Here is a 25508-nt window from a genome sequence, read left to right as displayed (position 1 = left end):
ATTTCTTCACACCACTATAGAATTTATTGAAATTATATGTAGAAGTTCAAAAAGTAATAATATGTAGGCCCCTATTTTGTTCTTAAATGGCTGACAAAGACGGTGATGATGACTTTAAAGATGGATGTTCTTTTTTTTTTTAAGTTTTACTGAAAGACATTTTTTCCATTGATTTTTGAGAGACAGTGGAAGGAAGGGAGGAGGGGGGAGAGAGGGAAACATCGATGTGAGAGAGACACATGAATTGGTTGCCTCCCATTTACACCCCAACTGAGGCCAGGGATGGAGCCTACACCTGAGGTATATGCCTTGACTGGGTATCAAACCTGTGACCCTTTGGTCCACAGGCCGATGCTCTAACCACTGAGCAAAACTGACCAGGGTGGGTGTTCCTTTTTTAAAATTTATTTTTATTAAATTTATTGAGGTGAGGTTGATTAATAAGATTATACAGGTTTCTAGTGTACATTTCTATGATACATGATCTGCATATTACATTGTGTGGCCACCACGTAAAGTCAAATCATCTTCCATCACCATGTATTTGATCCCCCTTTACTCTTTACTACTCCCAACCCCCTTCCCTTTGGTAACCACCATATTGTTGTCTGATCTATGAGTTTTTTATTTGTTTTTCTTGTTTGTTCATTTGTTGCTTTCAGTTTTTCACATAGTGGAATCCTATGGTTCTTAACTTTTTCTGTCTGACATTTTGCTTAGCATGTTTTCACAAGGTTCATCCATGTTTTCGCAAATGACAGTATCTCATCTTTTCTTATGGCTGAGTAATATTCCTTTTTATATATGTAGTACATCTTCTTTATTCAATCATCTATTGAGGGACACTTCCATTGTTTCCATGTCTTGGCCACTATGAATAATGCTGCAATGAACATAGGAGTGCATATATCTTTGTGAATAAATGTTTTCAATTTTTTTCATGTAGTTACCCAGAAGAGAGTTTGCTAGGTCATATGGCAACTCTATACTTGATTTTCTGAAGAACTTCTGTACTGTTTTCCATAATGGCTATACCAGTTTACATCCCCACCAGCAGTAAATGAGGGTTCCTTTTCTCCACAACCTCTCCAACACTTAATACTTGTCTTGTTGATAACAGACATTCTAACAGGTTGAGGTGGTATCTCATTGCAATTTTGATTTGCATTTCCCTAATAGCTAGTAAAGTTGAGCATCTTTTCATATATCTGTTGGCCATTTGTATAAGACCTGAAACAATAAATTACATAGAAGAAAATACAGGTACTAAACTTATAGACCTTGGTTTTAGGAAGGATTTTATGAATTTGACCCCAAAGATAAGGGAAGTAAAAGCAAAAATAAATGAATGGGACTATATCAAACTAAAAAGCTTCTGCACAGCAAAAGAAACTGCCAACAAAACATGACAAGGAGTTAATATTCAAAATATATAAATAACTCATACAACTGAACACCAAAAGACAAAAGGGGAAAAAAAAAGAATCAACTGAAAATGGGCAGAGGATCTGAACAGACACTTCTCCCAATGATAATCACTTTTGACTTAAGCTATAGCAACAATAGTTTATAATGAGCTTTAGAATTGCATGAGATTTCATATTTAAATTAATAACTATAATAAGTATTTTAAGTGAAGGCAAGTTTCAGAATCTAGGCCTTTCAGAAATTGTAAGTAATGGTAAGGTGTACAGGAAGACAGAGAATTCACTGACTCTGAAGCCCATAAGTATTTTGCATGTGACTACTCTTGTTTCTTTGAAAATTAATACTTTCATTACTAACTCTAAACTTATGAGTTAGATATAGTCATTTTTCTTTCTGTCTTTTTTTGTTGTTGTTGTTAATCCTCACCCAATGATATTTTTCCACTGATTTTTTAGAGAGAGTGGAAAGGAGGGAGAGAGACACAGAGAAAAAAACATTGAGTATTTATAAGCATGTGCACACATTATTTTCTTATAAAAATGATATCATACTATACATATCGTTTTGTAACTCAAGTTTTTAACTATAGTGACCTTCTTTGTCTCTCTTATGGCCTTTGTTTGAAGTCTATTTTGTTTGATGTAAGTATTGTTACCCCAGCTCTTTTGTTTGTTTCCATTTGCTTGTAATATTTTTCCATCCCTTTACTTTCAGTCTGTATGCCTCTATTGTTCTGAGATGGATCATTTGTAGCCACCATATGTATGGGTTTTGTTTTCTTATCCATTTAACTACCCTATGTCTTTTTTTAAATATAATTATATTGATTTCAGAGAGGAAGGGAGAGAGATAGAAATATCAATGATGAGAGAGAATCATTGATTGACTGCCTCCTGCATGACCCACACTGGGGATTGAGCCTACAACCAGGGCATGTGCCCTGACTGGGAATCAAACCGCGACCTTCTGGTTCATAGAACGGTGCTCAACCACTGAGCCATGCCAGCTGGGCAATACAGTAGATATTTTTGTATTATGGAACCAAGAACTGGTTATCAGTAAAATATTAAGGGGGGGAAGGGATTGTTCCTACTGCATTCAGTGATTTAGCCAAGACTTAAAATGGAATTTCAAAGTTGTATATGAACTTGAAGACTACATGTACTGTATTTATATTTTAAGATTCAGTTGAATTTCTAGTACATTATAGTCCATAGTTTTATATTATAATTTCTGTTAGAAGTATCCTCTACTATTCTCTATAACAGTTTTAAAAAACACACTAAAACCAACATTTTATTAGCTACCATAAGTGTTTTGATACATGGACAGTAGGAGAGTAGTATAAAAACATGCTCTGATTCTACAAGGACCCATCCTTTCTCCTGCAATAACAGCATGTCCCATGGTAACACCTGGAACATGCTGCTAGTACATGTCAGCTCCAGACAGCATGATGTGTATGTGTGTGTGAATTACCTCTGGATGGTTTAACAATAAACAACACAATACAGGAAAATTGTTGCTTAAAGGCAAAACTATTGAGCCCTAGCCAGGTAGCTCACGTTGGTTAGAGTATTGTTCTGATACACCAGGTTTGATCCCTGGTAAGGGCACGTACAAGAATCAATCAATGAATCACATGATCTCACTCATTTATGGAATATAATGAACAACATAAACTGATGAACAAAAACAGATCCAGAGACAGAGATACATCGATCAGACCGTCAAACCTCAGAGGGAAGGTAGGGGAGGGTGGGGGTAAGGAGGAGAGATCAACCAAAGGACTTATATGCAAGCATATAGGCCTAACCAATGGACACAGACAACAAGGGGGTGAGGGCATGAGTGGGGGGATAGGGGGGTTATGTGGGGATAAGGACACATATGTAATAACTTAATCAATAAAGAAATTAAAAAAACAAGAATCAACCAATGAATGCCTAAATAAGTGGAACAACAAATCAAAGTTTCTCTTTCTCGCTCTCTCTTCCCTTCCTCTCTCTCTATAAAAAAGAAATGTAAAAAAGATAAAACTATTGATTCTTGCTTTAATTATAAGAGAATAATGTATGCAGCAAGCTCAAGTGGGTAATAAAGTTGGTATTATTCAGGTTGACATGTAATGCCCTTAAATATTCCAAAGAGTTACTTAGAAATAGTAGGTTTAGTCTTTTACTACATAGATGTCAGATGGGATTACAAAACAGAGTAATAAAAAGAATGAAAAATATTGATCTTTCATCATTTTAAGAATTTCTAAAATTGTATTTTAATTTAATTTAATTTTAATGTAAGGAAATCTGCCAGATCCTGGTAAGGTCAGGATTTCATGAAGAAATTCACACAAGTGTTGGGAGACGATGAGAAAATAAGAAGAGAAGTACGGTTAGTCCTTGCCCTTGTCCAGCAAGTGAGTGAATCAATAGCTGGGACAGCAGATGCTGAAGGGGCGGGTGCTCAGCTGGCACAGCAGCAGGGCAGGGCTGGAACTGCTGGCGGTAAATGTGCCTCAGTGTCTAATGAGATCACTGTTAACTTATATTTTTTATTCTTGAAATTTGCTTCTTATGTTTATAGAACCTAAAGTAAAACATTCTCAATCACTTTAGGTAATTTAGAAATTGCATATTCTAATATGAAAGCTAAATATTTCCAGTTTTAAAAGTATATTGTAGCATAATATTAGTTGTATTAAAATAGTGGGTTATGATTTAAAGGTTTAATTAGTAAGCAAATAAGGTGCTAGCTCTGTCCCAGAGACAAATTCTTCCTAAAACTTCATTTTACCTTTGATTTTGTTAGCTAATATACTATTGCCTTATACTGATTACAAAAATATCAATAAATTGTTGACAACTTAGAAAATAAGAAATGAATAAAGAGCAAAGCATTCACAAGCCTAGCATGCATACACATCTTTTCCTTCATTTCCATTTAAATTTTTAAAAGCACATTTTATATAGTTGAGATCAGACTGAATATACAATTTTATATCTTGACTATTTTTTCTTATTAAATTATAAACATTTTCCTCAGTGTTTTTTAAGACTGTTTTAAGTGTCAGAAAACAGATCTGGTTTTTGGCTCTAATTGAGTAGATGTATGCTTTTGGGAAGTTAATTTGCCTTCACTCCTCATCTGTAATAGATGAAGATAATAATAGTACTTATTTCACAGAGGACTAAAGTCGTGTCCATAAATGTTTTAGTTACATGTCTGGTTCATAGTAAAAGTAATAATAACCATTTTTTTGAAATGGTGATTGATTCACTTTTAGAGTGTCATAGTGTTTCCAACTATTTCCCTTTGCAGGATATTAAGATACTAGAGGCCCGGTGCACAAAAATTTGTGCACTCGTGGGGGTGGTCCCCCAGCCCGGCCTGTGCCCTCTCACAGTCTGGGACCCCTCGGGAGATAACGACCTGCTGGCTTAGGTCTGCTCCCGGGTGGCAGAGGGCAGGCCCAATCCCTAAGTGCAGCCCCTGGTCAGGCTCAGAGCAGGGCCGATTGGGGAGTTGGGGCGCCGCCCCGTTATGCACAGAGCAGGGCGGATCAGGAGGTTGCAATGCTACCCTCAGTCATGCTCAGGGTAGACTGATTGGGGGGTTGGGGCGCCTCACCCTGTCACACACAGAGCAGGGCCGATCAGGGGGTTGGTGCGCTGCACCCTGTCACACACAGAGCTGCAGGGCAATCGGGGGATTGGGGAGCTCCTCCCTATCAGGCACAGAGCAGGGCTGATCAGGGGGTTTGGGCGCTGCCCCCTGTCACGCTGATCCCGGTGCCGGAGCCTCGCTGCTCCGCTGATCCCAGTGCCGAGAGCCTCGCTGCTCCGCTGATCCCGGTGCCGAGAGGCATATTACCCTTTTACTATATAGGATAGAGGCTGGTGCACGGGTAGGGGCTGGCTGGTTTGCCCTGAATGGTGTCCTGGATCAGGGTGGGGGTCCCCACTGGGGTGCCTGGCCAGGCTGGCTGAGGGGCTGAGGGCTGTTTTCCCGCTGGCAGTTGACTAAAAGCTCCCAACCGCTCCTTGTTTTCTTTTTTTTTATTTTTTTTTTATTCTGGGCCAGCTTTAGCCCTGAGGCCTCACTGCTGAAAACATGGATACAATGTTGCGGTCCGGGGTTGACTGACAGCCGGTTTTGTTTAGCTTCTTATTTGCAACATAGTAATAGTTGCTTAGAGTTGCAGCTGAGAGGCCGGCAAGTGAGGCGGGGAATGTTGGAGTCCGCAGTCCCTGGAGGAAGCAAGCCTCCTTGTTCGCTTCAGTGCATAGCTGCCGGCCGCCATCTTGGCTGACAGTTAATTTGCATAAGGATACGCTGATTAGCCAATGGGAAGGGTAGCGGTCGTACGCCAATTACCATGTTTCTCTTTTATTAGTGTAGATTGTAAATTTTATTCTTATTATCACTACTAAGATAAATATTTCTAAGATCTATTATTATGTGGTTTTTTTTAATATACTAGAAGGGCATTACTAGGTCAAAGAGACCATTTTCAAAATTCCTAGATAGATAGTCAAATTTCTTCACAGAATGAAGTTTCAGTTCAAGGTGTGCTGCTTCATAACAGGGAGTCAGTTCAATCCACACTTAAAAAATCACCTAAAACAGTGTCAGAGGTTCTTACCACACTGGGAAAGTCCCCCTTCAGGATGGCATAGGATGTTCTATCCAGGTTTGGGGGTCGGACAGCCCTTCCCGCTGGACACTGCAGCCACCTGGTGCTGGGCTGTCCCTCATGCTCCCAACAGTGTGACACAGAACTTGCGCAGGAAGCCTTGGTGGGGGAGGAGCAGCCAGGGACTTGGTCCCCTGAGACCTGGACAACGTCCATCCGCCCTCTAGTGGTCAAACCCCACTCACGTGGTGAAGGTGTCTACACGTGACCGCACAGAGCCTTGCCTGTACGCTGGAGTGATCTGCATTTGTAGGAAGAATGTTGCTTGTTTCCTGGGGCCTGGGGGTGGGGTTGAGGGGTGAGGAATCGCACACTGGCAGCTGGAAAAACAACAGAAAACCTCTCTCTGGTCTGGGGCCAGAAGTCCCAAGTTAAGGTGGCAGCAGGTGGCCTTCCCTCCAGAGACCCTGGGGGCCACCTTCCTGCCTCTTCCAGCTCCCGGAGCTCCAGGTGTCCCTGGGCTATGGCTGTGTCACTTTAAGCTCTGCCTCGATCTTCACGTCCCACCCACCCCATTTGTCTTCCCTGTGTCTCTTACAACAACACTCTCATGGGATTCAGGGCCACCAGATAATTGAGGACGGTCTCAAGTCGAGGCCCCTAATCGTGTCTGCAGAGGCCCCGTCTCCACATGAAGTCACGTTCTGAGGATCTGGTGGGCTGTACCAGTACAAGTGCCCTTCCTGGCCCTCCCGGAGGAGGTCGCCTTGGCCTGGCAGCCATGGCTGTTCACCTGGAGAACCTCCAAGTCCCTGGCTGCTCCTCCCCCACCGAAGCTCCCTGAGCAGGTTCTGTGTCACACTGTTGGGAGCACGAGGGACAGCCCAGCACCAGGTGGCTCAGGTACCTCAGGTGGCAGGGGCAGGAGAGGGGTCCCACCCAGCTCTCTGCCAGAGCGTCACTGAAACAATAGCCACCAAGAGCCAGCGTTTTAAAATTTACCAAGACTGATTTTAAGTGGATTGCCACTAAAATCAATTTATCTTAAACTTCCTAAAGAATGCTAAAGAATTTTCCTAAAAGCTACTTAAATGCATAAACTTTTCAACATTACTAAACTGTAAGAGTAAAAACATTGTACCAAGCCCATTCTGAATTTTCTTTCTTCCTTGAATAACACAGACATTTAGAGAACTATGAGTGTCTTTTAAAATATGGCTTCTGAACGGAGTGAGCCCAGCGTTCTTTTATTTCAAACACCTGTTGGACAGTCCGCTCCCAAGCTCCAGGTCAACCGGCACCATAGTCACAGGGACTCTGGGGAGTATCTGCTTCTGCCTCACTGAGGAGCAGCTGAGCTCCCTGCGGGGGACCGGGGGCAGGTTCCTGGCCCATCCCGAGGGATGCTGAGGCGCACGGGCTGGACCACATGGCCCAGCACAGAGTCACCTCCTGCGTAGGGTCTGCACGTTGAGCTGGAGGGGGCCTCATCCTGGGGGCCTGCCCTCCTCCACGCCCTCACAATGACGGTGGGGACGGCACACTCTGGGAGGGGTCCTGGGCTCCTGGGATGGCTCAGTCTGGCCGCTGCCACACAGCGTGTTCAGGAGCGGCAAGTTCGGGGTCAGAATCTCGGAGAAGCGCTCCTGGCTGGGGGCACTCGGCCATGCCGTCCTGGGGCTTCTGTAGAACAGTTGCTGTGGGGCCCACGACGGAGGAGGCAGAGGGGTGCCCCGAGCCCTTGGCAAGGGAGACCAAGGCAGGGTTCCCGGGACACCTTGCTGGGAGTTGTGGGCCCACTCCTGAAGGAAACACCTGGGTTTACCCACGGAGCCCATTCACCCTGCAAAATAGCTCACCCCGAGCTAAGCCTGCGTTTCCAGTGACGTCCCACACTGAGTGGAAGCAGGTCTGTCTGAGGCCAATGTCCCTGTGCACTGGATGGAGCCAAGCAGTTTCTTACCCCTCTGCTGAGAGCTGCTGGCTCGGAGCCCCCACAGGGAGGCAAGCCCTGGGCAGCCAGGCAGTCAGAGCAGCCGCATCCCACGAGGGCTCTGGGCTGAGCCTGCGCTGGGAGGTCACAGGCCGGGGCCAGAGTGTCCTCCGTGTTCTTAGTGACAGCAGTCAAGCCCTGCAGGCTCCCTGTCACTGCCTAGGTCACTCTGGAAGGCACACCAGCAGGTGGGCGAGGCCCTGATCCCTGCAGCCCGAGCAGCCTGGCCTCCTCCCCCTGCAGGTCTCTCCACTCAGCCCAGCAGCTCTGTCGGTATCAGTTACAACTGGCCTCGCAGACTGAGCGGGAAGTCTGCCTTCCTCCTCTGTTTTCTGAAAGAGTTTGTGCATAGTTGCTATTATTTGAAAAATTGGTAAATTCCGCAGGGCCTGAGATTTCCTTTTTTTTTTTATTTATTTGCAGTAATTTGTGTAAATTGACTGAAATTGTAACTACTTTTAGAAGTGAGAAAGCATTTTCAACACTGGAGGGTAGAATGAAGTGTAGAAATATTTAAGCGGCCCACCCCCTACTGTTATGTTAGGAAGACATCTGAGCCGATTTGTTCTTTATGCTTTGGAGTCCAGAGGGCTTGTCCTCCTGGGAGGGGAGCGGGGAGGATTAGGGAGCTTGGGCTCTTAAAGCTCTGCCCGAGCATAGGTGAGCCTGCCCTTGTTAACTATCCTCAGGCGTCAGATGGGCATCATGAAGATAAGCCACAGAGGGACTGAATGTGATGAGGTGACGACTGTCTGGCAGAGGGGCAGCAACGTGGTCACGGGGCCTGGGGTTCCTGAGACAGGAGGGTGACAAGGTGACCATGGGATGCTCCCCCTCACTTTATTTTTCCTTTATTTCCGCCCACCATTGTTCCCTGTGAGTAGCATCCCGGGGATACGGTACGTGCTTAAAACCAGGCAAACAAGCAGTTCGAATACTGTCCTAACCTCATTCCTGGGGGCCTTGGACCCTATGTTTGTCCCCCAGTGACGGAGGTTAGGACAATATTCGACCTGCTTAAACCCTACGTTTACCTCCCACCCGGGTCGCTGAGGCTCATGCCCAGCTGCTCTGAGTTACGGTTTGTGCGGAGGAGCCTTCAGGAAGGTGGTATAAATGGCAAAGGGCTACTCTCCAGCCCTGGCCCGGTGGCTCGGTTGGTTGGAGCATCATCCCTTGCACCAAAAGGTTGGGGGTTCAGTTCCCAGTCAGGACACATACCCAGGTTACAGGTTCGATCCCTGGTCAGGACACGTGTGGAAAACAACCAATCTCTCTCCCTCTCTCTCGTCCTCTCTCTAAAAGTCAATACAGTGGGGCCTTGACTTACGAGTGTCCCGACTAACGAGTTTTTTGAGATACCAGCTGTCTCTCGGCTGATTTTTTGCATTGAGTTGATAGAGTAATTTGAGTTAACGAGCTCCTCAACGAGCTCGGTCTCGGAACGAATTGAACTCGTAAGTCAAGGCCCCACTGTAAAATCTTTTTTAAGCCGGGTTTGGCTCAGTGGATAGAGCGTTGGCCTGTGGACTGAAGGGTCCCAGGTTTGATTCTGATCAAGGGCATGTACCTTGGTTACAGGCACATCCCCAGTAGGGGGTGTGCAGGGGCAGCTGATCCATGTTTCTCTCTCATCAATGTTTCTAACACTCTAGCCCCCTCCCTTCCTCTCTGTAAAAATCAATAAACATACCAAAAAAATATCTTTTTTAGAAAGGACTAGATCCAGGCAGAGCTGGGGGCATGAGCACGGGAGCGGGCAGTCTGCTCGGAGGGGAGGAGGGAGGAAAGGCAGCTGCAGGGAAGAGCCTTGTTTCGCGGATGGAGCGCAGCACGGGCTGTGGAGCTGCACCACCAAAAGGCGGTGCCTGTGCCTGTCCTTCCTCCTGCAGAAGCTGGGTAGCCTGCAGCTCCCGGGCATCCTAGAGCTCCCGAGCTTACTGCACAAGGGGAACCCCAGGGAAGGGAGCAGGGGTGAGGTCACCTGGGGTGGGGGGGCAGGGAAGCATCCTGCTGGGCAGAGGGGAGAGCATCTCCTCACTCATCTCTCCTCACTCTGCCTGCTTGGAGGGGAAGCCCTGTGGACAGCGGTGTCCTAAGTGCCAGGTGCCTATCTTTGGGGATCATCCTGGGTCCACTCCGCAGACTCTGCGAGGCCTCAGGCCGAGTGGCCGCGCTGCTTCTTAGCTACAAAGTGGGACGTGGAAGCCGGTGAGGTTCTGGCTGAGGAGCTGCTGTGTGGCGCCCTCTCTCCTGGCACCTTGCCTTGCACCTTCAAGTGGCCGGCTGTCTTACCAGTCTGGCACTGTCAGCTTGATTCACACAGCGGGCACTTCCTAATGGTTTCTTTATTCCACACTTGCTCCCTCTCAGCCCATTCTCCCCACAGCCCCCAGGGCAATCGGTTTACGACACAAACTGGACAGTGTCCTACCCCCTCTTAAGGCTTCTCTTTGCTGAGAACAAATTCCAAACTCCTTGCAGAGACCCACAGGACCACACCCAAACTGGCCCCTGCCGACCCTCCCAGACTCACCCCTACCCTTCTTCCCGTGTTCTCCACACTGAGCGAGGCGTGGTTCCCTGCACTGGGTGCCTCCCTGTCTCAGAGCCATGGGATTTGCTAGTCCCTCTGTCCGCAACTTGCCCAGGACTTGGAGGCTCTGATGCCACTTCCTCAGTGGCCTTCCTCTGACCTTCCTGCACTTTCCCAGGCTTTTCTGCCTCAGATTTATTGTGGGCACTGTCCCAGGATTCTAACGGTGGCTTTAGGTCTGCTTGACAGCTAGACTCAGGGCCCTGGTTGGCAGGCCCCATGACAAGACAGGCTTAGTGACAACCCATGAGAGGTCATTCTGAAATCCACTCCCATTTCCCAACCTGAAATCCCCACAGCCTGGGAGGAAGAGAAACGCCATCCCTAGGTCGGGGGACCAACCATCTCCGTGTGCCTGGGACTGATGTGGGATCTTTACAATTAAAACTAAGAAAGACCAGGAAAACTGAGACAAGTTGGTTACCCTATGACCCCAGATGTCTTGAGAAGGTGCAGCAGTTGGCCTGAAATCCAACTGAATCACTTTTGCCCACTTGGGTTTTGTTTGTTTGTTTGTTTGTTTGTTTGTTTTAGCTTTGCCCAGGTCATATGAGTAGGTACCAAAGAAGAACAAATACTTTTTTTCAATACCTTGTATAAATTTATATAGGAGGATTTTATAAGAAAACACCTTGCAATAAACACACACACACACACACACACACACACACACACACACACACAACCTAGAAGCAAATGTGCCATCCATCCTGAACACTTAACATGGCTCGGTCCCCAGCCCTTTGCACAGTGTCTGTCATCTGAGCTTGATAAATATTTGATAAACTCTTGAACCAAGTTTAACTGAGTACATTACTGGATCACATCCAAAACCTCAGGGCCAGCCAATCTGGAGAATCTGGCCTGTTCCAGAAATTCCTCACAGCAGGAAACAGAGAAAGACTTCATAATCTAAATATAGCTGGTTACGATTCCCTCTATGACCAAACTGATCCTTCAATATTGAATCAACAGGAAATTAATACTGGTGCAGTGTAAACACCTACACATTGTAAATTAATGTAACCACTACAAGAGACAGAAGTATTCCACCACCGCAATAGAGAAGAGGCCTGCCACCTGGTGGTAACTGTTAGCATTGCTCCCTGGTAAACCACAATTCCTGAGTTGGATGAATTTATTGAGCCATAGAATCATCAAAGCTAAGGGCTGGGAGAGTCCCATGTTATAATTATATTTCCAACCACTAGCATAGAGAAACCTGACAAAAAAAATTTTAAATAATTTGTGAAATCTTTGATATGAGAAATCTCATAATAGGGTAAGAAAAATCTGTGGAATTCTTACTTGAACTAGGTATTCTATATAGATTATTTCCCCTCAGAACAACCTTGTAATATGAATAATATTATATCTATTTTATAGATGGTAAAACAGGTATCAGAGAGGTTCTGACTTTTCTCTGACATTAAACAAGAAAATAAAAGGATCTGATGCAATTCCAAAGCATGAACTCAGGCTGTTCCACTGCATTTTGCCAAAAATTTAACAAATCACTTTTAAAAATTAACTTTATTTCACTATAGTTTACATACAATATAACTGTATGCTTTTAAATATTTTAACAGGAAATCACAGATATTTTACCTCTTACCCAACTGCAGTACAATATCAGAACCAGGAAATTAATATTGGTACAGTGTAGACACCTACACATTGTAAATTCATGTAACCACTACTACAATCAAGAGGCAGAAGTGGTCCATCACCACAAAGACCCCCTTTATAGCCACACTGCTCTGTGTTGGTCTCAGCCTATGGACAGTGATGCTGTGAGCTGCAAATGCCTGGGGCACTTCTTGGGGCCTGTACAACTGGTGTGAACCCCAGACATTTCTCTTCTCAGAACCAGTGTTGTGGCTGAACTGGCCACGTGGTTATTATCCTATATAATAAAAGCCTAATATGCTAAGTGTCCATTCGTCTGGTCAGCCATTCAACCATTCAAAGTGTAATATGCTAATGATATGCTAAGGCCGCTCAACCACTTGCTACAATATGCACTGACCACCTGGGGGCAGACACTTCGACTAGTAGGTTAGCTTGCTGCTGGGGTCCAGCCAATCAGGATGGAGCCAGATGGGCCAGACATACCCTGGAGCCCTCCCGCAGTCCCTCCCTGGCTGGCCAACCTCCCACGTCCCTTCCAGGCCCCGATAGTGCACCAGTGGGTTCCCTCGGCCTGGCCTATGGCCTCTCGCAATCCAGGACCCCTCAGGGAATTTCGGAGAGCCAGATTTGGCCTGATCCCTCAGGCCAGGCCGAGGGACCCCACGGGTGCACAAATTCATGCACCAGGCCTCTAGTTATGATTATAAGACACCACAGCTCAGCAATAACCATCAAGAAACTGAAAAGACAAGGCTTATTACTCACTATCCCTGGAGGCTACAAGGCACAACCAGGGCCACACAGTGAGGTCATGGAGAGAGAGGGAGAGAGGGAGAGAGAGGGAGAGAGAGGGAGAGAGGGAGAGAGAGAGAGGGAGAGAGAGAGAAAGAGAGAGAGAGAGAGAATGGATCTGGTGTTTTGTCTTTACTGGGGTCCAGGGTGTGGTACCTAAGTTTTCTCAGGGTCACTCTTTCAGGAATTAATGGGATGAAAGGGAAAAGCAGGGCCACTCAGGTGGTCAATTATTTAGGTCAACCAGAGCTTTCTACAAGGGGAACTTCATGGGTGGGAAGCCTGGCTCTTCATCTAGCTGCGTAGCTGGCAATGTGTTTATTCCAGATTTGAAGTGGATGCCTTAGCAATAAAAAGCTTAATATCAGCCACTGACATTAAAATCAGAAAAGCTAATTGTCAGGCACCAATATTGAACACACCCACACCTGTCTCTTCCACCATTCCTAAACACATGTGACCATTAATCTGTACTCCGTATCTACAGTGTTATTTAACAGTGTTGTATAATTAGTCATATCGTACATGAGGTCCATCCATGCTGTTGTGTGCATCAATAGTTAGTTCTTCTCTATTGATGAGTCAAGTTCCATGGAATGAATGTACCACAATTTGTTTATCCATTTACCCACTAAAGGACATTTTAGTTGTTTCCAGTTTCTACCTTTAAAAATAAAGCTTTTATAAACATTTACACAAAGGGTTTTGTGTGGAAATAAGTTTCCATTGTCTTGGGTCATACTATAGTTGCATGTGTAGTTTTTAACTAAAGTAGTTTGCCGAAGTACTTCCAGAGTGGTAGACCATTTGACATTTCCACCAGCAACGTGAGAGAGATCCACTGTCTCCACATCCTTGCCAGGATATTGGGTATCTTAGCCCAGTTTTTATTTTTGTTGCTTTAATATGTGTGAGATGATATCTCAATGTGGTCTTAGCTTGCATGTCCCCAATGGCTAGTGATGTGGAATAGATTGTGCTTATTTGACTTCAATATGTCCTCTTCACTTAAATGACTTTTCGTGTCTTTTGCCCATTTTCTAATCAGATTGTTTAGTTTGGATTTGTTTGTTTGTTTGTTTTTTATTGTTAAGTCTTGAGCAGTCTTTTTAAATTTAAAAATGTTTAAATATTTTTTAGCATTCTTTAATTTTTTTAAATTGATTTTAGAGAGAAGAAGGGAGAGAGATAGAGAGAAACATTGATGTGATAGAGAAACATCCATCGGTTGCCTCCTAAAAGCACCCCAACCAGGGATTGAACCCGCAACCTGAGTGTGTGCCCTGACCGGGAATCAAACCTGCCACCTTTTGGTGCACAGGACAATGCTCCAACCAACTGAGCCACACTGGCCAGGGCTTGAGCATTCTTTATATATTATTTGATGTGTCCTTCTGTTACCAAACAATGGTTCCTTTCCTGATTCACATAGAAGCCAATACCATGACAAGGCTTTTAAGATAAGAATGAGCAATTTAGTTATTGCTGAGCTGGCTCTCTGGAGATAGGAGGCAAAACTCAAATCCAGGGTTTGGGGAGGAAGTGCTGGTGGGGCAAGTTTTATCTGGAGAAGCTTGGAGCTTGGCTATTTAAGGTAAGGGGGTTCAGCACTGGATCTTCCTTCCTGGACAACAAATCCTTCATGACCTTGGGGAGGGGAGGAGAACAAGACTTTGGTTGTAGGTGCACCTGGAGGCCAATTTTCTTTTTTCTGTGAATGCCCTGGCTGCATGACTTTCAGCCTTGGTCTGTTATCTCTGAATAGCAACTCAATATCTTATTCAACAGGATCGTACCATTTTGAGCTGGTTCTGTTAGTGGTGGTGAGAGTGGCACCAGGTATTAGACTGGTGGGGTCACACCAGAACTGGTTTCAGCAACCTTAGTACTTGAGTTCTGGCTAGGAAAGAATTCAGAGCCAAGACTCAAATTATAAGAGAACATTTATTTAGAAAGTCACAGAGGTAGAAGAAGTAATGATAGAAGAAATGAGCATAGGAAACACGTTATAGAAGCAAAGGAAGGGCCCTTGGAGTTTAGAAGTGAGGAAGGTAAAGGTGACGAGCCTGGAGGGGAGGGAGGTGTGAAGGGGAAGGTGAATGAGGAAGGGAAAAGTGTTCCTGGGTGGGAGAGCACACTGGGCCCTCCATCCTAAGGATTTTAAGGGTGGAGATTTTAGGGGAGAATTTCAATAGAATATTTAGCAGCTTTCCAGGTATGTCCTTTTAGGGTCTAAGTCTCTACTGATTGATTTGTCCAAACCAGGGTAGGGGGTCATTATCCAATGCAAATGGTCCTGAGATCTGCCTTGGTATCACTTTTCTGGCTTTGCTACTCTTCGGGCCTGGAGCTGAAATACAACGGAGGCCTAGATTTATCTCTAGGGATAAAAGGTCATGGAGTCTAAACCAAATGACCAGGTCAGGGGGTCCAAACCACAGGTCCAACAATATGAAAGGAGAGGAAAGTCACTCTGGTGATAAGGTCCCACCCTACAATTGTCCTTTGCTAGGCACCCAGAGCTTTCCTTCCTGGTGACTTTTTGTACCTGGCCCATCCTCCTTGCTCTGCTCACATTTATCTAACTGCCTACTACAGTTCTGTGATTACGTTGTGGTTTGCAAATATTTTCTCCTAGTCTGTAGCTTGTCTTTTCATCATTAACAAGGTCCTTCACAGAGCAAAATTTTTAATTTTGATGAAGCCCTATTTTTCAAATTTTCTTTTATGAATCATGTTTTAGGTGTCACATTAAGAACTCTTTACCAAGTTCTAGATCCTGAAACTTTTCTCCAATAGGTTGTAATATATGAAATATATTTTGGTCTTCCTCCATGATTCCTTCTGGCACACAGCTTCTAAACCCTGGTAATTTCCTAAGTGATGAGCTAAGGAGCATCGTTTGTTATAATATCAGTTTTTGTTCCCAGCTCCTGAAGTACCTCCAGAGCACAGAGGTGAAAGGTGCTGTGTGTTACTCATTATAAGGTCCTTTCGACAACATCTGAGATTAGGTTAATGAGGTGACTTATGGAAAGCCTCTAAGGATGGGGGAGTTGGTTTTCAGGGGAACCAATCTTGTGGCCAGAGAGGTGAAACTTTCAGCCCCACAAGTGGCCATGTACTATTTTCCACTTCTTTCTTCAAGACTAATTTTTATTCCACTCCTTTCCACAGGGACTTCTGAGGGAGTTAATTCTGGCTCAGAGTAGATTAGATGAAACAGAGGTTTGAATCAGTGTTTTGGAAGACAAGGTAGTAGAAAACACCCTATCAGAGAGCAAAAAGAAAAAAGAATTTTAAAAAATGAGGATAGTTTAAGGGATCCCTGGGACAACATAAAATATAACAAAATCCGCATCACAGGGGTACCAGAAAGAGAAGAAAGACAGCAAAAAATTGAAAACGTATTTGAAAATTTCCCTGACCCGGTGAAGGTTCCAAGAAAGATGGAAAAATGAGCCCCATGTAGTTCTTCCCAGTGTAAGATAGGAGAAAAAAATTAAAATTTTTGGCAGGTTATTACGATTGTAAAGTAGATCGCTCTTACCTTTGTGAGACCCTGAAAGTGGTCCAGCATCCAAAAACTATATTTCCCTTTATTCAGTACTTCCTCATTTTTAGGTGTTGTTTTTTTTCATTCTTTTCCCCCTTATTATCCATTTTGTCTCAAGGGTCATTGCTATTACTTGTGACTTAAAAGAGAAAAGGTTTCCACAGGTCAAGTTTAGAGCTATACTGGTGGTGGTGTTGGGGCAATTAATAAATCACCATCTGGGCAACTCTATCAGACCAAAGTTTGGTCCTGGAGTCACTGAAAGTTTGCATGCCAGCTTCACTTGGCTAAGTGAGGACTTCTTTTATGCCTCATCCATGTAATGGGGATGATAGTACCCACTTCTTGGAGCTGTTAGGATTAAGTGTGATAGCATCTGCAAAGCATTTGGCATGGTGTTTGGCATGATTATAAATAAATATGCAAATAAGAAGTGTCATAAAAAAATAATGCTGAGAGAACCAAGATGGAAGCATAGGTAAATGCTGGTTCTCACAACCTCCCACAACCACATCAAAATTACAACTAAAATACAGAACAACCTTCATTCAGAACCTCCTAAAAGCTGGTTAAATGAAAGTCCTACAACTAGAGAAGTAAAAAAAGTACATCAAGACTGGTAGGAGGGACAGAGGCGCAGAATGGGGTGGTCCGACACCCACATGTGGTGTGTTTTTCAATCAGGAGGAATATCTTGGCTGCAGAGGCCTCTCGTGAGAAGCAAGGGGTCTGAGCCCCATACCAAACCCCCAGCCAAGGGTTCCAGAGCTTGGAAGAGAAGTCCCTGAAACTTTGAGCTGTAAAAACCAGTGGGGATTGTGGCTGAGTGACATAGAGACCCAGGCAGTTCCTATTAAAGAATTGGCACATAAACTTACAGGGTCCCACTTCCTCTGAGCTCCAGCACTGGACAGTGACTTTGGGGGACTCGGGGACATATGGGAGGAACTGAATTGTCTGGCATTGAGACAGGAACTTGGGGGCGGCTTTCTCCCAGTCAGGGGTGCTCTCAGGAGTCATTGTTCCTGTGCTGGGACATCCCCTGTTGCAGGGCTGACTGGCAGCCATATCTGAGTTTCCATCAGTGTGGCCCACACTGTTCACTCCACCCTGGTCATTCCCTGAGACCCTGCCCCATCCAATTTGCCCCACCCAAGCTATTTACAGCAGCTTTTACATATGAATGGCCTGTCCTGGCTCAGGTTTCAGACTTTTCTAAAATCTCTCAAACAAGCAGAAGCTGGCATCAGCATGCCCCAAACTTATCAATAAGAAGCCCAAGACCCAGCACTAGCACCAGCCTGCCTTGCTTCACAGTTAGGCCTTGCCTGGGTACTTCCAAGCCCAATACAAATAGAAGCCATCTGCAGAACTCTCTGTAGCTCTTGCTGGTGGCCCAAGGCAGTGGCTGACTTTTTACCTTCCAGGAGGCTCCAGAGCAAGTGCACCATGTGGACAGCTTCAGACCATACCAAATTAAAACTCTACACATCCACAAGTGACACACTCAAGGAGCAGATTCAGTGAGCATCAAAGCCCCACCAAAGCAAGTCTTACTCCATAGAGGTATGTCCTGCACAGCAGCTCTCCCACTGTAGTCACAGCTGGTTCTCACAGCCAATGGGTCGGGACACTTCCTCACAGTGATGCCAACAGCAATCAAGGCTCAACTACAACAAGACCGTGTACACGGGACACACAGGGGTGGACCTAGAGCAGCGGTCATCAACCTTTTGGACCTCACGGACCACCAGTGGTCCACAGACCACCGTTTGGAAACCTCTGCTCCAAAGGTTTCCTTAAACCAGCAGTCGCCAACATTTTGGACCTCACAGACCACCAGTGGTCCACAGTGGCAATCACTGACCTAGAAGGTGCAGTTCAGGTGACTGAGGAGGCTGAGCCAATGGGCCCTATAGGACACCTACTACACAACACCACTCTACCAAATCCAGGAGACATAGCAGCTCTACCTAATACATAGAAAAAAAACACACACAGGGAAGCAGCCAAAATCCAGAGACAAAGAAATATGCCACAAATGAAAGAAATGGAAGCAAGCAAACTGGACACAGAGTTCAAAACTATGGTTATAAGGTTGCTCGATGATCTTAATGAGAGCTTCAAGGGACTTAGTGAGAGCTTCAAGGGACTTAGTGAGACTTACAAGAATCTTGGTGAGAATTTCAAAGACATGAAAAGGACCAGTCAGAAAAAGGACCAGTCAGAAATGAAATAAAGAATAATTTACAGGGATTCAAACCAACAATTTGGAATATGAGGAATCAAAAAACACCCAATCAGAAGACCAAAAAGAAAGAAGAATCCAAAAATATGAAGGTAGTGTAAGGAGCCTCTGGGACAACTTCAAACATACCAACATTCCCATTATGAGGGTGCCAGAAGGAGAAAAGAGAGAATAAGAAATTGGAAACCTATTTGAAGAAATAATGACATAAAACTACCTGGTGAAAGAAATAGACTTACTAGTCCAGGAAGCACAGAGGCCCAAATAAGAGGACATCATAATTAAAATGTGTCTTAAAGACACATCATATTTAAAATGCCAAGGGTTGAAGACAAAGAGAGAATCTTAAAAGCAGCAAGAGAGCCCTGGCTGGTTTAGCTCCGTGGATAGAGTGTCGGCCTGTGGACTGAAGGGTCCCAGGTTTGATTCCAGTCAAGGACACATGCCCAGGTTGCAGGCTCAATCCCCAGTAAGGGGGCATGCAGGAGGCAGCCAATCAATGATTCTCTCTCATCATTGATGTTTCTATCTCTCTCTCCCTCTCCCTTCCTCTCTGAAATTAATTTTAAAAAATATTTTTTTAAAAGCAGCAAGAGAAAAGCAATTACAAGGGAGCGTCCATATGGCTGTCAGCTGATTTCTCAACAGAAACTTTGCAGGCCAGAAGGGAGTGGCAAGAAATATTCAAAGTGATGAAAATCAAGGACCTACAACCAAGATTACTCTACCCAGCAAAGCTATCATTTAGAATTGAGCTTCACAGACAAGAAAAAGCTGAAGGAGTTCATCGCCACCAAATCAATATTACATGAGATGTTGAAGGGTATTTTTTAAGGAGGAGGAGGAGGAGGAGGAAGAAGAAGAAGAGGAGGAGAAGGAGGAAGAAGAGAAGAAGAAGAAGAAGAAGAAGAAGAAGAAGAAGAAGAAGAAGAAGAAGAAGAAGAAGAAGAAGAAGAAGAAGAGATAAAAATATGAACAATAAAAAGGCAATAAATACATACCTATCAACAATTGAATCTGGAAATAAAAATAAATGAAGAAGAAATCTAATGAACAAAATACACTGATGAATAAAATAGAATTAGAGGCATGAAAACATGGAACAAACTGACAAATCTCTAAGGGAAGGGAGGAGGGGGATTGTGAAGAAATTAACCAAAGATTTTATATGCATACTAGTGGCCCAGTGCACAGATTCATGCACATTGAAAGGGAAATAATTAGAAGAAATATTTTATTGCTATTTGCCCTTTCTCCCTCAGTGCCTGGGAGCTGGGTGGCAGCCCTGCCCCCCGCTGCCACCACTAGTCGCTGTTTGCCGGGTGATCGGCAGGACGATCAGGCCCCTGCTTGCACCCACCTACTCCACTGTCCTGCCGCGGTCCTGCTCCCATCAGGGCCCATCGGGGCCAGCAGCATCTCCATCGGGGCCAGCAGCAGCGCCACATCACCAATGCCTGCATGTTCCATGCTGCCCCCTGGTGGTCAGCACACATCATAGTGAGCGGTCCAACTCCCGGTCTCCCAGTCGAACTCCCGATCGAACCACTGCTCGAGGGGACAATCTGCATATTAGGCTTTTATTATATAGGATATGCATTACCTATGGACACAGACAACAGGGTGGTGAAGGCCTAAAGTGGGTTGGGAAACAGGTGGAGGAAGACAGTGGGGGGGAAATAGGGGAAACATCTGTAATATTCTTAACAATAAAGATTAAAACTAACTAAATAATTAATTAAAAACATAATGCTGCCCTGCCCCGATTCCTCAATGGTTAGAGCACATACCTTGGTTGCAGCCTAGATCCCCAGCCCTGGTCTGGGCGAGTGCAGGAGGCAACTGGTAGATGTGTGTCTCTCACATCGATGTTTCTCTCTCTGTGTCTCTTCCCTCCCTTCTACTCTCTCTAAAAATCAATGGAAAAAATATCCTGGGGTGAGGATTAACAACAACAATAAAAACATAATGCTCATACCATTCCAAGGGTCAGCTTAGTCTTCAGCCCCAAGAGTTGCCAATGAGATTTCAGAACATCCATGAGTCGCTGGACATCACTAGCAGACCTAAGGAGGAGGGTTAAGTGGGGGCAGGAATGAGGAATGATTGCAAGATGGAGAGAAGACTGGAAAGAAAAAAAAAAACAGGCACAGACAGGTAGAATTTTGTTGAACATTGCTTACTCCCAAAATATTGAGTCACATGCTGTGCATTCTATAAGGAAAATAGGGTCTCTGCCAGCAGGGGTTTGTAGTCTTTAGAGTGAGACGGTCAAGGGAATAGAGTGGGATATGACAGAGAGGGTGCAGGTGATTGGAAGTACAGAAGAGCAGCCATCCCCGCTGGGGTTGGCTATTGTCATTTTTTAATTTCAGAATGAAATAGGAATTTTAGGGGAACATAGGCAGGTTTAGGGAATGTTTAGAATTGGGGTCCATGGGAAAAACATAGGGCTACAGATTGGGAGAAGGTACATTTCCATAACACAAGGAAGCAGCAACAGGTATCTATACATATAAAGAGCCAGGGTCCCTAACATCCAAAACAACCGAATGGATGACCACACACCAGAAGTCAGCCCTGCAGTCAGTGCTGGGTCACCACAGCACGACCTCTGGAGGAAGCGGGAACAGTCGGGGTGTCCTATGCTCCCCAGTGCAGCTGCCGGTGTACACTCAGTCTGGGACCAGCAGCGCGGGTCAAACAAGCCCCAACAGCGGGGAAGCCAACAGCACCTTCCTGGCCCCCTCCACTTTGTCCAAGGCTGGGGAGGCCAAGAAGCTTGTGGGCCGTGCGGCGGTGGAGAATCACTTGAGTGTGAGCAGCTTGGGCTGCGGGCTGGGCTGCTGGTGGGCTCTGCTGGGGCGCCCTGTTCCTGGAAGGGCGTGGGCTGTGTGAGCCGGGAGAAGGCACACATTTCTCCAAGTTGTTTCCCTGATCCTTGAAGGCGGTCTGCTGGGGGCGAGCTTCCCAAAGACTCTGTGTGGCCTGATTGTTATGGAATTGGCACGGAAAAAGGCAACAGTTAAGCAGCGGAGGTAGGGGAGAGACCTTTAATCAAGCAGCTTGCTGGCTCAGGGGATACAAAGATCCAAAGCCTGAACAAATGATACAATGAGATTGCCCCACATATATATTCCTGGGTTTCTTTGTTTTCTATCTGTTTCCTAACTGCCAGGCTTATGTGGTGGGCTTCACAGCCCCTCCTGAGTCAGTTAGAATGGAGAAGGTAGATTGTATCGAAATGCCTGTTCTGGATAGTGCCTCTAGCTAAGCTATTACATTCTTTGTTTATGGCCCTTTGTAAATTGGGAGTAATTAGGAAAATAGGTCTTGCAAGACCAGATTGTTAAGAAAGGTCAGTGACTTAATCATAGGCTATCAAGATTGTACACTAGGATACGGAATAACAGATTCAGGCTGCTAGTCTTTGTATATCCTTTCTCATCTGTTGAGTGGGGCTGGAAGATACTGTGCCCTCTGGTTTCCTTACCAGCAAAGGGAAACTGATGAGTTCTGGGCTGCTGAGAGGTCTGGTCTTCACTTCCCAGGGAAGCCGGTGGAGAACTGGCTTGAAAATTGTCTTGACATTTAACTCCAAGTAGGTTTTAGCTCGGCGCGCCCGCCCCTGAGTGTACTGGCCAGAGGGCAGGGGAGATGGAGTCTGAGGGGAAGACCTGAGCGTTAAATGCCCCTTGGACGGGGCAGGGGGACACTCGAAGCCTGGAGGATGCTGTTCCGAGGTGTTCAGCTGTTAGTGGTGAGGTCCTGGCCCACTTGTTTGTTAAGCGGGTGTGATTCTTGCTGTTAGTGGAGTCTTTTGACCTGAGTGGATTTGTTGTTGCCAATCAATTTAATTAGCTTAATTAAAATATTTTGAGAGCCAAGTGAAGTATCTCTGCCCTTAGGTGGAGTTTCTTTGGCTTTATTGGCTTTTTGTCTTTCTTTTCTATTTAAAAAATGGTATTGTCTAATGATAATTCTTTGTATTTTATAATGCATTAGCTAACCAAGTTATTTTGCACAGACAGATGATGTTTGATCCCCACACAGCCTGTTTAATGGGAGGGGCCAGTGCAATAAGCTGGCTTAGCACGTTCCATAGAAGGATGGTCAGGGATCCTCCAGAACCTAGTGACTCCTGTTAGTACCCTTCTACCAGGTCCACAGCTGCCCTGTCCTGGTGTCACTTGTTACAAGTCTGATTAGCAATAGGATTTTCTATGGGAATTCACAGAGTTAATGTAAAATGTGTACTTTGGCTCTACTTTTGGGATTCAGTGTCTCAGCTGCAAAATTGGGACAAAAAGGTGAGATTTCAAAATGCCTGGATAAAGTGAATAGCTAATGGACAGGTAAGTGAAATTGGTAATTAGAAAACCCCTTATATTAGTTTTCCTATTAACTTAGTTATGTTAATATGACCTTTGTTTTATAATTATGTATTTGCTCAAATAAAAATCTGTAAGCCACCACCTCAGGCTAACACCCCCAAACACTGGATTCTAGCTACATTATTCCAAAATTTGCCAGGTGATCCTGTGGAGATCTCCATTGGCCTTTTGGGGGCACCTCACCCAATCTCAGTGGTACCCACTTTCCCTACCAACATTCTTTCCTGGGATGCTAACACTACTTGAAGTTTGTATTTTCTGCTCTTTAATGTTGATTTTTTAAATTTCATTCATTAGACAGGTATTTATTGAGTGCCCAGCAGTGTCAGACAGTTGGTAGGGTCACCAGAAACGTGGCTAGAGAGGGGAGGAATACTTTGCAAGTAGGACCCTGGATATTTTGCAAGTGGTATAACTAATTAAAATCCACACATTTATTGAGCATATCCATGTACCTAATTGGCATATACTTAATTGCTCTCTCTGGGGGGGGGGGGGTATCCTTTGCTCCATCTAAGGCCATGTTGTCCTCTAGCACTTTGTGACTTGGATTCCTTTACTCACTTGTGTAAGATTATTGGGGTGGGTTATATGCTAAGTCCTGTTTGTTCCTGTTGGCTCAAGGTTAGCAAGTGTGTAGAGGAGCTTGGTCCCCAGAACTCTTGTTTCCATCCCACCAGCCATGACTTGGGGTATGAACATGACAGACCCACCAGGCTTCCAACAACCAGCTCCTGCCCAGGATGAGTGCCTCTCATCCCCCACTTTCCCTCACCAGCCCCAACACACACACACACACACACACACACATACACACACGCACACACACACATGCAGGATGAGGGGTAAAGGTGTGTTGGGCTGGCCAAGTGGGGTCCCAGTTGGGGCCTGGCCTGGATGGGCCTGCTCTGGGCTGCCCTCGGTTACCTGAGGCTGCCTCTTGCCAAAGGGCAAGAGGCAACCATGGTGGTGTTTGTGCCAAAGTCTACAGCAACAGAAACATCTCTCACTCTGAGCTCTCTTTTGCCCAGAGCCCTGCAAAGTTGGGAAGCAACAGAGAAACATCCTACTCTCCTGACTGTCTCCAGTCGAGTGAGCTAGAATGTGAGTCCCTGGTTACCAGACTTCTCATTTCTGTTGGGCGGTCTCTCACCGAGGAAGCGAAGTCACCCCTCAAGGTTCCATGACCTGGGCCCCGTCCTCCAATCAGAGCCACCCAAAGCTCCCTCTGGCTGTTGACCATTCACCCTCCTCACCCATGCCATCTCCATACCTGTACACCAATACCTAACAGCCCTCCCCCAACTCCCTGGGAATGCCCCAGGTCCCCAGCTTGGAGGAGAAAGCTGAGTTCACACCTCCTTTTTCTCATCAGTTCTGTGCCCTGGGGAAGCCTTTGTGCCTCTCTGGGCCTCCCCAGTCTCCCAACCTGCACAATGAGAGTGATGCTAACCACCATTTCCTAAGGACCTCATCAGGTGTGGATGAGATAACTGTGTGTCTCTGTGTGTCTGTCTGTCAGATCCGTGGAAAGGGGAGAGCAAGCGCCCATGTTTTGAGCTGCCCTATGTAGAGCCCTCATTGGAGAGAACCAAGGGAGTGCCCAGGCCAACAGGCAGGAGCTAGAGCTCTCCTCTGTCTAACCTGCATCCTGACACAAACCAGGCGAGTGACCTGGGGGGAAATCTGTCCCCAGTGGAGCCTCAGTTAAAACACATCTGCTTCAGAGACCTTGGGGCAGAGGAACCCAGCCCAACCGTGCCCAGGTGCCTGCTCCACAGAAGTTGTGAAGTGTTAATGTTTGTACTTAAAGGTGCAAGGCTTGAGAGCAGTGGTATTTGTGCCTCAGTTTCCCCATCAGACACTTGGCAATAATAAAAAACATACCCTCTCTGTGGTTGCGTTAAAGAATTGCTGTTTGAAAAATGGTGGGAACACCTGGCCTGTCACAAGGGCTACATGCTATAAGTCAGTTTAAAAATTAATCTTACAGTATCTGGAAGTCCAAGCCTTTTGTTGGATAGGATGGAGGGAGTGTTACATATTAGACAACAGGCCAAAAATGGAGTCGCATATGCTAAACCCCACATCACTGAACCAGGACTTACAGTTTGGCTCTCCCAGAAATGGAATCTAAGTCCATCAGGAATCACCTGATGAGTAATAGCTGGGTCATCTGACTGGCAGACCCTGCCATCCCTCAGAGGAAAGTATCTGAAAGTCTTTCCTTTTGGAC

The sequence above is a fragment of the Myotis lucifugus genome, unplaced genomic scaffold (assembly GCF_000147115.1).
Source record: "Myotis lucifugus unplaced genomic scaffold, Myoluc2.0 scaffold_21, whole genome shotgun sequence".
NCBI classification, from domain to species: Eukaryota; Metazoa; Chordata; class Mammalia; order Chiroptera; family Vespertilionidae; genus Myotis; species Myotis lucifugus.
The sequence above is the reverse complement of the archived record's forward strand: the minus strand, read 5'-3'. Positions refer to the sequence as shown.